The sequence below is a fragment of the Zootermopsis nevadensis genome, unplaced genomic scaffold, assembly GCF_977971745.1.
Source record: "Zootermopsis nevadensis isolate Lab colony 2312 unplaced genomic scaffold, Znev_1.0 Znev_ptg000029l, whole genome shotgun sequence".
NCBI lineage: Eukaryota > Metazoa > Arthropoda > Insecta > Blattodea > Termopsidae > Zootermopsis > Zootermopsis nevadensis.
In genome coordinates this window covers 952,559-964,131 of record NW_028259161.1, presented here as the reverse complement: position 1 = coordinate 964,131, position 11,573 = coordinate 952,559, and the positions used below count along the sequence as shown (strand labels likewise).

Here is an 11,573-nt window from a genome sequence, read left to right as displayed (position 1 = left end):
TATCAATAATTTTGTATTTGTAAGTTTATTCTAAACTAAAAATAAAAGATGTGATTTTTATCGTATTTTCAGAGAAAATTAACCAAGGAATGTGCTAAGTCAATAATATTAGGGAAATAATTAAATAAAATTAATTCTCCAATAAGAAACATTTTACTGAAATACAGATAGTTTTAGGTGAGATTTCAGGTTCTCACAGTGATGAGTATTAATGTTACTCCATGTAGTCCAGTAGGAATTGACGTTTCAGTGGCGCGTACTGTCTCCATCATCAGGGCGATAGCCCGACTTCTATCAGATTACAACACTAAGGAGAGCCATGTTTACAAGCTCAGATTAATTTCCTGTAATGAACTGTTCTGTCCCAAAGTATAACAATTCCAGCAAGGCTTGATGTAGGTACAAACTTTAATTTACATATAGCAAGTTGTTTTGGAGGCGAAATACGTGAGGACTGGCGGCCACGATGTGTGTTACTTACACGAGACAACGACGTTCTGGTTCGTCCCGCACGTTCCGAGAATTCGTAAAGAATTTCCTTCAGCCAGTGCTCGAGTTTGTCGTTTGTTAACGGTAATTACGACGCAAATTCTTAGCAGGTGTTTTGTGATAATGAGACCACCGATTTCGCTACAATAAAACTCGCTGTTTCCAAATGAATTGGCGCAAAAATTTATTATAGTGATCGTTGTTTATGACTAACTGAACTGTGCCACGAAAGTTTCTTTTTATAAAATACCTGTTTACGTAAACCGTGACTTGGCAGTGGCAATGAGCGAATGAGAAGTGAAACAGTGTTATTAAGCAACATTCTTCACGATTCGATTACTTTACAACGCTGTATCAACTACTTGGGTTATGTGACGCCAAAGTAGACATTTGTATGGAGGGGTTCAGGAAAGCTTGGAATGACAACAAGGTGATTGAAAGATAATGAAAGGATGAATCTAGGGGAAAAGTGACTCTGATCGTAGCTGTTTTTATCCCCTAAGGTGAAGAACCACCCGCTGTCGGCTGTCAGCGATTGCACATTCGGTATATTTGCGTACCTGGAGGTCGTCTGCTCATGCGCAGTGTGATTATGCTGTGCCGTGGGGCTCATATGTTTGAAAATGCAGCGAAATTCCTCGACAGTGCTTAACATGGAGACAGTACACGCCACGACCAGAGCGACGGGTAATTAAGTGCTACACCTCGTGACTTTGTGTAAACAGCGGACCATCGCTGTCAGCGTTCTCTAATGAGGATAGATGGCAAGAAAGCGCTGTAATTATTTCAGTTAAGGGGCTTGTACTGCCGCTGAATATCAAGTGGAATGACTCTATTAAAGAACGTACGCTAGAAGATCTTAATTTCCCTGAATCACGGTCGACGTATCTGATATTTTTCGTTGCAATTGATTTGTCGAGGTCTTTAGCAATCCTTGTGGAAATAGATTACACTTTGGTCCAATTCGGCAGAGAAATTTTTAAAGAATTTTCGGGATGAAATATTCCTTTAGGACAATTCTCTGTCTATCTTCTCGTGGTTTTCTTTTATGAGCTAGCGGCGGTAGTTTTTGTACAGTTTATTGAACCAGCTGCTAATATCAACTCTCTTGGTGGAAAACTTGTTCGAAACAATTGTGTTTCAGATAAGGTTCATTGCTAAAATGAGTGCAGGAACATCGCTTCCAGTCTTCTGCGTAGCGTTTAGGCGTACGAGGTACGCAATTATTCACCTTTTTTTTTCATAACTCTTCAAGAATGTGGCGTGTTTCTAAAAGCAAATTATTTTGAAAATGGTGTTGCATATGTTTCAGTATATAAAGTAGGAATGTATCACGTGGTTCGCTGAGGTCTCCTGGTTTCAGATTCGTTGGAAAATTGTTCACTTACTGCAGTGTCCATGCTTTTCAAGATGTTATTGAGTTCAAATTATTTCTTTTTATTGTTATTATTATTATGTTGCCAGTGCTTGGCTGTTATTGGCCTTGTTTGGCTGTTGTCAATTACGTGAATAAATTAACTGAGTTAATGATTTGAAGCTTTCGCGGCGGCCGAAATCAATAAAATCTTCTCGAGATGATTTTATTAAACGAACTGAATTGTTATTACTGTTGTTATTGTGTCTGGTGGACGATAAAGCGGCTTATAATATAATAATGTGATATAAAATGCGTTGAATTGGTTCTATATAAAATAACAGGCTCTTCATTCTGCTGTGGGTAATGTCAATTAGGAATTTAAGCACCTACTCTCCAGTAGGCGCTTATTATAATTTTGTATTGGATTCTGGATGACTTGCTTCATTGGTTAGGCTAGGTATCATTGTGGTAAAACGCATAATTATTGTCGTGGGGGGGGTGGGGGTGGAGTGCGGTATATTACTTTTGCAGCTGTTGGGCTGCTGAGAGCCGTACTTAGCCAGGTGCCCCACCCAATGCCATGCATACAGAGACTGTGACAACTTCGTTTCTGACAGCCTAGTACCAGCGAGCGTATTAAAATAGAGCGGCAAAGAATACAAATTAGTCTTGCGTGCGTCGATAAGAGGATGTGTTAAAACTTGATGTTTTCATGTTTGCAGCTCCGATGGATGGCAGTTGAAATTTATGCAAGTCGGGGGTGGGGGGGGGGGGTTATTTCAAAAGATTGTGAATATAGAATTAGACTTGATTTTTATAATTCTTTGTTCTCAATTAGCATATGTCTGAGACAGGCGACACTTGGTCCCGCCGATGTAGATAAAACAGGGAAGTGTTATGCAAAAGAGCTTGCTTTGCACTGTGGCACCTAATTTGTGCTGTCCTTTTACTCATGAGTGGTAACCACAAGTCAATCGGTTCTTGTAGAAATGTGCCGTGTCTTCGATCCACAACATGGCCTCTCGTTGACCTCCCTTCGTCACATAACGCCAGGGCTGACTTATTGGGAGTTGCCGGCTGTAAGTTTAGCCCCTCGGGAAACAGCTCATCTCGCAGGAAATTCTGAAATCGTGCACTTAGAAATGCCAGAAAGAGTTCTTTGTCTAAAGTTCGAAGGACGTCGTATCGCCAGATTTAATATCCAATAGCTGCATTTTGTAGTATTCATGGGTTCCGAATCGTTCTCATAATAGAAGCCAAATATTTCTCCAGACATAATAACCAGTTGATCGCTGTCATGGAGACTCGCGTTTTCCTTGAGGTACGTGAAATTGGGAACGTTGTTTAGACGAGCTTCGGTTTCATTGGGCTAAGGTCGCCTTTCAATCGCACTCGATTTGTGCTGTGGAATGAGGTGTGACATGAAAACTCTGAATGGCGAACCAGAAACAGCTCCTCTGGTGGCTTCCTTCTTTCTTTCTTTCTTTTTGCTTCGAATTTGTTGGGCCTCTATCTGAATTCTTTATTGAAGGAGAGTAGAATTATGAAACACCCTGCTGAATTCTTTCAGAGATTATTTCATTCTCTTTCGCAAGCCAGAACGCATTACTCCTTAATATCTTCCGCTATTTATTACAGGCCAAGTCATGATTCTAGTATTCAGAGTTGAAGAGCCTTAATTAGGTATCGCTCTGAGTTGGGTTCTGCGCTGTATCTGCAGATAAAATCACGAGCTGGGAGTTGGTACTAAGAAGCGCGAAGCATTTGTGTTCGGCTGTGCTTATGAGGCTTCGGGCAAAGTGGAGCGGTGATCTGCATGAATGACTGACCAAGTTTCTCGCTGAATGGTTGTCTGACTAATCAGCTGACTAACTAACCAGATTCCTGTTTGAATGGCCAAGTAACTTATTAACAAACAGTTCCCTTTTTTTTAAAAAATCGGCGCGCGCGCACACACACACACACACAGAACCTCCCAAAATTTGGACTTGGAGATTTGTGACACATTTTTTTCTGAACGCCGTCGAATTGATTTCTCTGACCAGCGAAATTTTGTACTTATCGTATGAGTAGCCTGTCAGAGTTACGCATTTGACTTGTCTCAGCTAAAGAAAATATTTTGTTCCCAACAGAAGTTCTGGAACTCAGCATTTAGGAACGTGTGCGCTTGTGACAGAGTTGATGCTCAGGGTTTGAATCACGGCAGTGACGTTGATATTTTCCTCTCCCTCCTCAGTAGAAGTACATTCCCTCAGACGCAATTAATACAGGTTTATTGTTTCAGGGGGAAAGGAGGCCGGAGTGTAACACTGAGCCGTCAGCAGAAAAGGCAGAGACCAACTTGGAAGACCAAGGCATAGATGGGAGGATAATATTAAACGTTATATTAAAGAAATAGGAAGAATGTTGAAGTGAGGGCGAGGACCGATGGCGGCCTCTCGTGAAGAAGGTTCTGAGCCTTCACTTTCCATATAAGGCGGGAAATTTCTTGGCTTCGTGGTATTTCTTCAGTTCAGAACATATCATCTAGGCGTGTTCACTTTGTGGTTTGACTTATAAATGTCCTCATACGGAAAGAGATTTGAGATTCCCCCCGCAATGAATCCTCAGCAAGCAGTTCCCTCTGCGGGCCCACAATTGGTCCGCCCGCTCTGTTGGTACCTTGAAATAAAAAGGACGCTTGATAGCCATCGCAAAACCGGTTCGCCAGAGGTCAAGACGACGCTCATCAACCCGCACCTGCCCACAGTGCTTTCTTTTTGTCTTCAGGCAATTATTTAATTATAAATTTGGGTGCCCTAACGCCCTCTGTTTATCGTAACCGCCCATATTCAATTTTGCGGTGCTTAATTAATTCTCTAACCACGTAACATTAATAAGAGCTGCGATATAGCAGGGATTCTCTCCTCTCTGGCCTTGGTGAGATCAAACTCTACTAAATGGGATTCAGGGAGTTCCCCCGTCTGCTACAGCTGAGAGTCGGGCAGGCGCCAAGTTTTTGGCCTGAAATGTGAGTACGGACACAAGGCTTGTGCAACTTTAATTTTCTGGTTAGTTTATTGTTTATCGTTTCAGTGCAAAAAAAAAATAATAATAAAATAAAATAAAGAGCCATTCAGATGTCTTTGTGTGATCTCAACAAATATCTTAACTAAAAATAGACGAAACAAGTACAATGCCAAAATTAAGGGTCTGAAGGATTGAAGTTCGCTGGAGTCAGGCGAGTGCAACCAACCAAATATTTATCGCTTCTCCATTTGTGAAGTAGAAATAAGATAAGGCAAATTCAAGAAATTTTGTTTGTGCTTTACAGGAACTGTAAATTGTCAGAATTTCGTGCGTCTTGTGGGTAAAATGAAACTTCACGACCGGCTATTATTGCATCTGCACGACAGACAAGCGGCTGTTGGTAAGTTGATGGACATTTTCTAGACACTCTATTAGGCAGCAGCCAATGTAAGACCGGAAGCTTATCTCTTCAGCATAAGATTTATTCGTTGTATACTTACCCGCGTATTAATTTTCTTGTTAACGATACAAACGAGTGAATTGCGATTTAACGAATGAAATTTCTATAGTTTTCACCGAAATACATTAACATGTTCCATAAAGATTTCCTTTCCTCTCTGCTTATTGAACTGTTTATCGTGACAGAGCAGAAGAGATTCAGAGTGACTTGAATTTGCATTACAAGCCGTCCAGTCACTGTTTCCTGTTATAACATCAAATGTGTCTATGTAAAGATTTGAAAGTAGTGTAATAGTCAAGATAATCATGTTACGTTGTAAGTGTTCGCTTTTCTGTCGTTCTTAACGACTAATATTCTAGTTGTCTGAAGTTTTGTTTCGACTTAAAAAGAAACTTGGTCACTATTAGAAATTCCTGTAGTGAATCTTTTTTTCCAAAATTAAGGTACTGTTAAACGCTCCCTTTGAGAACCAGCGCGAAGAATTTACAACTCAGAAATGGCCCTGTGCTACGACTTAATTAGGAGTTTTGGGTTATCAGTGCAGCTGCAGAGGATATCACAGTAATTACAGATAGAAAAGAACATAGAACTTAATTATGAAACTGCATCTGTGAAAAGCTTCTGAATAAGCAGTATCTTGAGCTGTAAGGGGAAAAGTGGCGTATGTCCATGCTGTTTATTATCGCTCTCATAACATCGAGCTTTGTTGTTGTTTTTTGTCCCCTGGTTGACATTAAATACTTCGCTTCAGGTAATCGCATTTTATCTTATCTAGTTATATGATAACATTCATAATATGTATTCTTGATCTAATATTTCAAAGGAATTAAATTGGAGATAATTTAAACAAATATGGAGAAATGCGAAATTTTGGTCGGAGAATCTTAAGCGGATCTATGCTTAGATGGGAGGATAATATTAAAATATATCTTGATACATTGTGCTGGCTCAAGATGCGGTCAAGTGGTGAGATGCCTTGAAAACAATGAACCTACCGTTGACTGGGTTGCCTTCTTTTAGGATTCCGTACTAAACTGCCTTCGCTCTGAGAGGAACCAAGCGCTGGGTCAGAGGTTAAGGGTTCTATTCGTGGCGTGCGTCTACAGTACTTATCGTTCTTCCATGGTAATTATGGGATGAGACTTACGTCCCTTTTGCTGTCAGGCACAGAGGCAGCGCCAGTTTTGTCGTGGCCACATGACTAATGAACGGCCACGTTCTTTATCGAAAGGCCCTTTCCAGCGACTTGGGTTATTTTCACGGCCGGACACAAGATTTCCATTAGTTTAGCTCCTTCCCAGTTACTGCCTGTTCTTCATTCCTTAGCAAGAAATCCTGTTCACTCATTTTTCATCTTGTCGTTCGTTTAGTCTGCAGAGGGCTTCAGATGCGGCAACCGAAAGTTTCTCAAAAACTTCTGTGGCGAATTTAATCCAACATCTCCACGAAAATTAAATCGGTTCACACGTGTTTCATGATTTAAGCGTTTCGCGCCGAACGACTACTGAAATTCGTAAGAGAGTCGTGTGTGTACCGCATGTTGCAGATGTACTGGGGGGCGATGTATATCGTGCGTGTTTCATTTTTCTCGTAGATCAATTAGTGGCAAGACGTAACAATTGGAGAGAGTTGGCCGGTGCGTGCTGTGACAGCTGTCAGGCCTATTTACGTTTGTGTAGAGATTTTGACGGACGGAGCTTGCTTAACAGGCCGCCTCGCGTTCAAGACGTCAGAAGCGGATCCATCGTCCTTCCTCCGAGACCCTTTCTCTCGATTTGACGGCTTGGCAATGACAGAGGCCAGGACACGTCTAACCGTAGGCTCTTTGACGACGATGTACGAACTGCGGTCACTTTTCCTAGCGTTGTGTGGGAAAAGATTCTTTGCATCTTCTTTTGAAAACTATTCAATTAATAACAAAAACGACAATCTTGTCTAACGCTGAGAGCTAATATTCAGTAAATAATTTGAGCTTTGATAGTTATTCAAATTATGCGTTGCAAATATAAACGAATCCATTCTAAAGTACTTGTTTGAACCGCGCCCATTCCAAATGGCGTTCCAGTGACAGGGAACTCGCGGTTCACCGGTGGGCCGCGGCATGAGTCTGAGAACCGCTGCCCCAGTGCTCTGTAGCATGCCCAGAACAGTTGCAGCTGTCGCAGGGCATACTGAGAGCCTTGTGTTTGTATCTGCCATCCGCCCGCTAGAGACGCGTGATTTGTTTCGACGTCGAAGATCATGTTTCAGGAACCCAGAATCTTGGAAACCTGTCACGCGATCATAATGTTTAACACTCACATTTTTACGAATACCTTTTCTCTCATGCGGAAATAAATTGGGCAGTTAAAGGCGTCCGACATGTCAGAGATTGTTTGAATAGACAGACACCTGTCTTCGTTCTTTATAGCAACGTGGTAACTGAATGTATCGCCAACTCTAACATTCAGTAACTCTGTGTCATGCGCTCAAATTGTGTTTTTGCGTTTCAGAGATTCTCACCGTAAACAGTGATTACTTCCAGCATTGACGAAATGGTCTTTGCGGCAGGAGCCAATGTTTTAATTGGCCTCATTTACAAGAGTGTTGTACTTCAGAGGATTTAAATGAGGGCTCTTCGAGCCTCTGTGTTCCTTTACGACACTTTATCAACTACGTAGGTTATATATCTAAGCATGGCGGCTATTTACGAATTGGGAAAGATTTCGAAGTTCTGTGCCAGCGTTAACTGGGGACACCTATTGAAAAAACTGCAGCTCTTATTCAGGATATCACACCTGTAGGTCGAAACCAGGACCTCCCAAGCACGAAGCAAGATAACTAGCTACCACGCTGCAATGTTTTGGATTCGCTGAAGAGATGTGTTACATCCCTGTGTCACTTCACGAAGAAAGTATAATTCGAAATGGCTTAAGATGGACGCGGGATGAAACGAACGTCGGAATAGACGAAGCTTTGACAGGAATTGTTTAGAACCGCATTTCTGTACAGTACACATCAGTTTCTTTAAGAGAAAATGGTAGCTCGCACGCCATGCCGATTTTTTTAAATCTCATTATGAATTCAGTGTTTGCCTCTAGTGGTGGCCAAAACTGTCCTCAAGAACTGAACGGTTCGTATTTTCATTTGTACACTTAAAATAAACCGAATAGACGTCGCAGCTCATAATAAGAAGTTGTGACCTCTCATTCTGAACCTCCGTTAGTACCCGGACCGAGTACTTCTTACTTCATGCACCGCTGGACTTCTGTTGATACTTTGTGCTAGCTTGTTAATAGAAGTTACGAACGTTTTGAAGGAATTTGTTGCAAAGTTATCAAGACTGTGGGCCTGTGTATATCCTATACTATTTTTTTGGAAAAGATTCCGACGTTTTGTAACAAAAATTTATCTCCATCTTCAACGTATACCCCAGAGATGGAAAGGTCTGAAACGTACTCCAACAGGTTAAGTTACGTTGGGGCCGAGTCTACGCTGTGCACGTGAGGGAATATGAAAACATAATTTCTTTGCGGTGGAATTGGACCAGCACCCAGTGAAGTTTATAATTGAAGACCATAAACGGAAGACCTGAACAATATAAATCACCCAGAGTGAAGACGTTTATTGTTAATATGTTACAACAGAGTAATGGGAATGAGATGAGAAGGGCGAGCCGATGACCCCGACTGACATGGCGGCAGAACCAAAGAGGCGCGTGGTGTTAAATCCGTTGTGAATTATGGTCCTGCGCTGGAGACTGCAAGTGAGCGCTGATTCTCAGGGAAGCCTCTGTTTTGCGTAAAGTAATATGTAAATGTGTCATTTGCTTGTGCTATGTGAAGACTAAACGCCTTTTATGGCTTTATATTTGTCTGTCTGTCTGCATTTCTTTGTTTCTTTCCCCTCCTTCGAAACGTCTCCTTATGCAAAATCAAAAAGAATGCAATGTGAAAATATGTGTTGTGTTCTTCAAATTGATTTTCTGTCTGTCCAATCTCGTTAACATATGACAACGTCAAGCAACGTGATAGATCAGTCAATCAAGAAAGATGGCTTCCGTTTATGCAGTGTTGGTGATACAGGAATGATCATGGTGACTGAAGAGTTCTCCCTGTTTGTTTTCGTTCCCTTCTCTTTTCTTCACACCGCTTATCCACGGCACACACGCGGCTAAACTAGTCTTCAGTCTGGCCCAACCGCTCCTGCCAGCAGCACGGTAAAAACGGGCCTGGAGTTGTTCCGCTCTTGTTGCGTGTTTGTGTCCGTAGCGGCGGTTAGCGTAGAAGTGGACAGCGAACATCTTCGACTCTTTCAGCTGTTAGCAGTGACTTCGTGTTTCTAAAACGCCGTGTTTTATTGAAGTAACCTTGGAATTTTAAACCTTGTGCCTTGTATCATTATAAATTTATTTGGAAATTTGTACCGCGGGACTATTTATTCTTACAGATATATCTTTTACAAAATTATGACATTATTTGTAATTTTTGCAGTGGACACAGTGTAGCACAAAACTGTTACTACCCTACAGCACCCTCGAACTCTTAAACAAGTCAAATGGGGCGTGATCAGTTGGAAACATTTTGTTTTTATCTGAATTAAAACTTAACATTAGCTCTTACAGTAGGGCTGGAAGATTTGGTTTTAGTATTTTATTTGACAGTAGGTTCTTATGTCAAATTTGTTTCAGGCTTAAAACTTGTTAAACAATTACGCGACTGAATTGAATTGATTTAATAATTTCATTTACGTCTAAATCATTATATATGGGTTTATCAGTCAAATATAATATATATATATATATGTGCATAGATCTATATTTACTGACCCTAATAAGGGTATTACTTATTATAATGATAAATTTATCGATGTACAGTGAGTGAGTTCATAGCTCCTTCCGTTTATAATTGTTTTGTTCTTAGGTATTTAGACGGTAATGTGAGATAATACAATTTTTGAACAATTTCCACCAAAAATAAGAACCTGTATCAGTTTTGTAAATAAATTACATTCGTGTGATTGTGGAAACGTGCTTTACCGACAGTTTCCAATGAAGTGAAGTGTCCGCGTGTTCAAACATCGCAGAGGAAGGGTTCACACGCTGAGTGACAGCACGCCACACGTGTACGATCTTCACTGGACACTTGAGGTAAGCACCATTCCTTTTCAGTCTGGTTTTCTGTGTAAACAACTTCAGTGGCGTGTGTATGTGTTGTTGTTGTTTTAGCTTAACTTCGCTATGTCCCACAAGCCACTGACAATAAACGTAGAGTTCTTCAGCTTTGGCCCAAATCCTTCTTTCGTCATGCCTTTCCATTCCACGCACTAGATATTTCAATTAAAAGCACTGATCATAGCAGCCTAGTCTTGCTTCATGTTTGAATACACAGATTCAAGGAACGTGTTCCACTGTGTTCTGTGAGCAGCTGAATCCAAGTTTGTACGTTGCTTTCTTTCGGCACGCCAAAAGGTCTGTTGAACACAAACACATATTTTTTCGACCAATTTTCGACTTAACCTAACTCCTTGGAGTAAAAACCTTCTTCAGGAGCAGTTAGTCGCTCAGTCAAGAAATACCCCAGATTATTATTATTATTTTACACAAATATTTCTCTGTCAAATTGAGTGTCCCATTCTTCGGATCTTCCCGCTTCGACCACCCTAGTTGTTGTTGTTGTTGCACGCGAACGGCCGGACAGTTTGACACGGCGAAGCTACCTGGAGGATTCTCTGCAACTTTTTGCTGTCAGAATTTCTAAATATGCCTTTAAACGCGTTCCTTACAGGAAGTAAGTACACCTGTACTTTTTAATTTGGCACTGGTTGCTTTCCTTGACCCCTCGGTTCAGGTTTCAAGCTCTGTTTGGTCGCGGATATTTGTGATGGAATTTATTGCCCTGTTTCGCCGATACAGTGCCTTCTCAGCTGTTGCATTTCGTTGGGCACTGCCTTGTACGGTTCTTTGCTCTTGTGTATTCTGACACCGCAGATTCAAGTGTAGATGTGCAATGTTGAACGAGGTCGACTTAAGTAGTAGTGATTCTAAAGGAGGAAGCCTTGGCCTACTTAAAGACATCCCAGAATTCGCCTGGAGATGCTGAGTAAAGTCATGAGATTTTAAACCCGTGCCCCGAGAATCAAATTGTAGTTAGTGTTCACTGTCTTACCGTCTTGCTGGCTTAGTGTTCGCCAGAACAAAACTGGTGGATCGGATGCGTGGAATGCGGAATGTTGCTAGAGGAGTGTACCATAGATCCCATGTTTCCACATAGAAACAGA

At 41.3% G+C, this 11,573-nt stretch overlaps 2 protein-coding genes across 15 annotated transcripts in view; both read left to right on the top strand.

Moving 5' to 3' along the window:
- Positions 1 to 9,170, top strand: part of brp (ELKS/RAB6-interacting/CAST family member bruchpilot) — a 114,488-nt gene extending 105,318 nt beyond the window's left edge. For 12 of the 13 annotated variants that reach the window (XR_015537724.1, XR_015537721.1, XR_015537716.1 and 9 more), the window contains 2 exons: positions 4,131 to 5,255; positions 7,808 to 9,170. The gene's annotated coding sequence lies outside the window, so the exon portion shown is untranslated. The remainder of the gene's footprint in view (positions 1 to 4,130; positions 5,256 to 7,807) is intronic. The other variant, XR_015537714.1, reaches the window with a different exon arrangement.
- Positions 9,171 to 9,275: 105 nt separating this feature from the next.
- LOC110837886 (protein Wnt-5b) overlaps positions 9,276 to 11,573 on the top strand; it is a 203,504-nt gene continuing 201,206 nt past the window's right edge. For both annotated transcript variants that reach the window (XM_022080506.2, XM_087358274.1), the window contains exons 1-2: positions 9,276 to 9,658; positions 10,217 to 10,443. The gene's annotated coding sequence lies outside the window, so the exon portion shown is untranslated. The remainder of the gene's footprint in view (positions 9,659 to 10,216; positions 10,444 to 11,573) is intronic.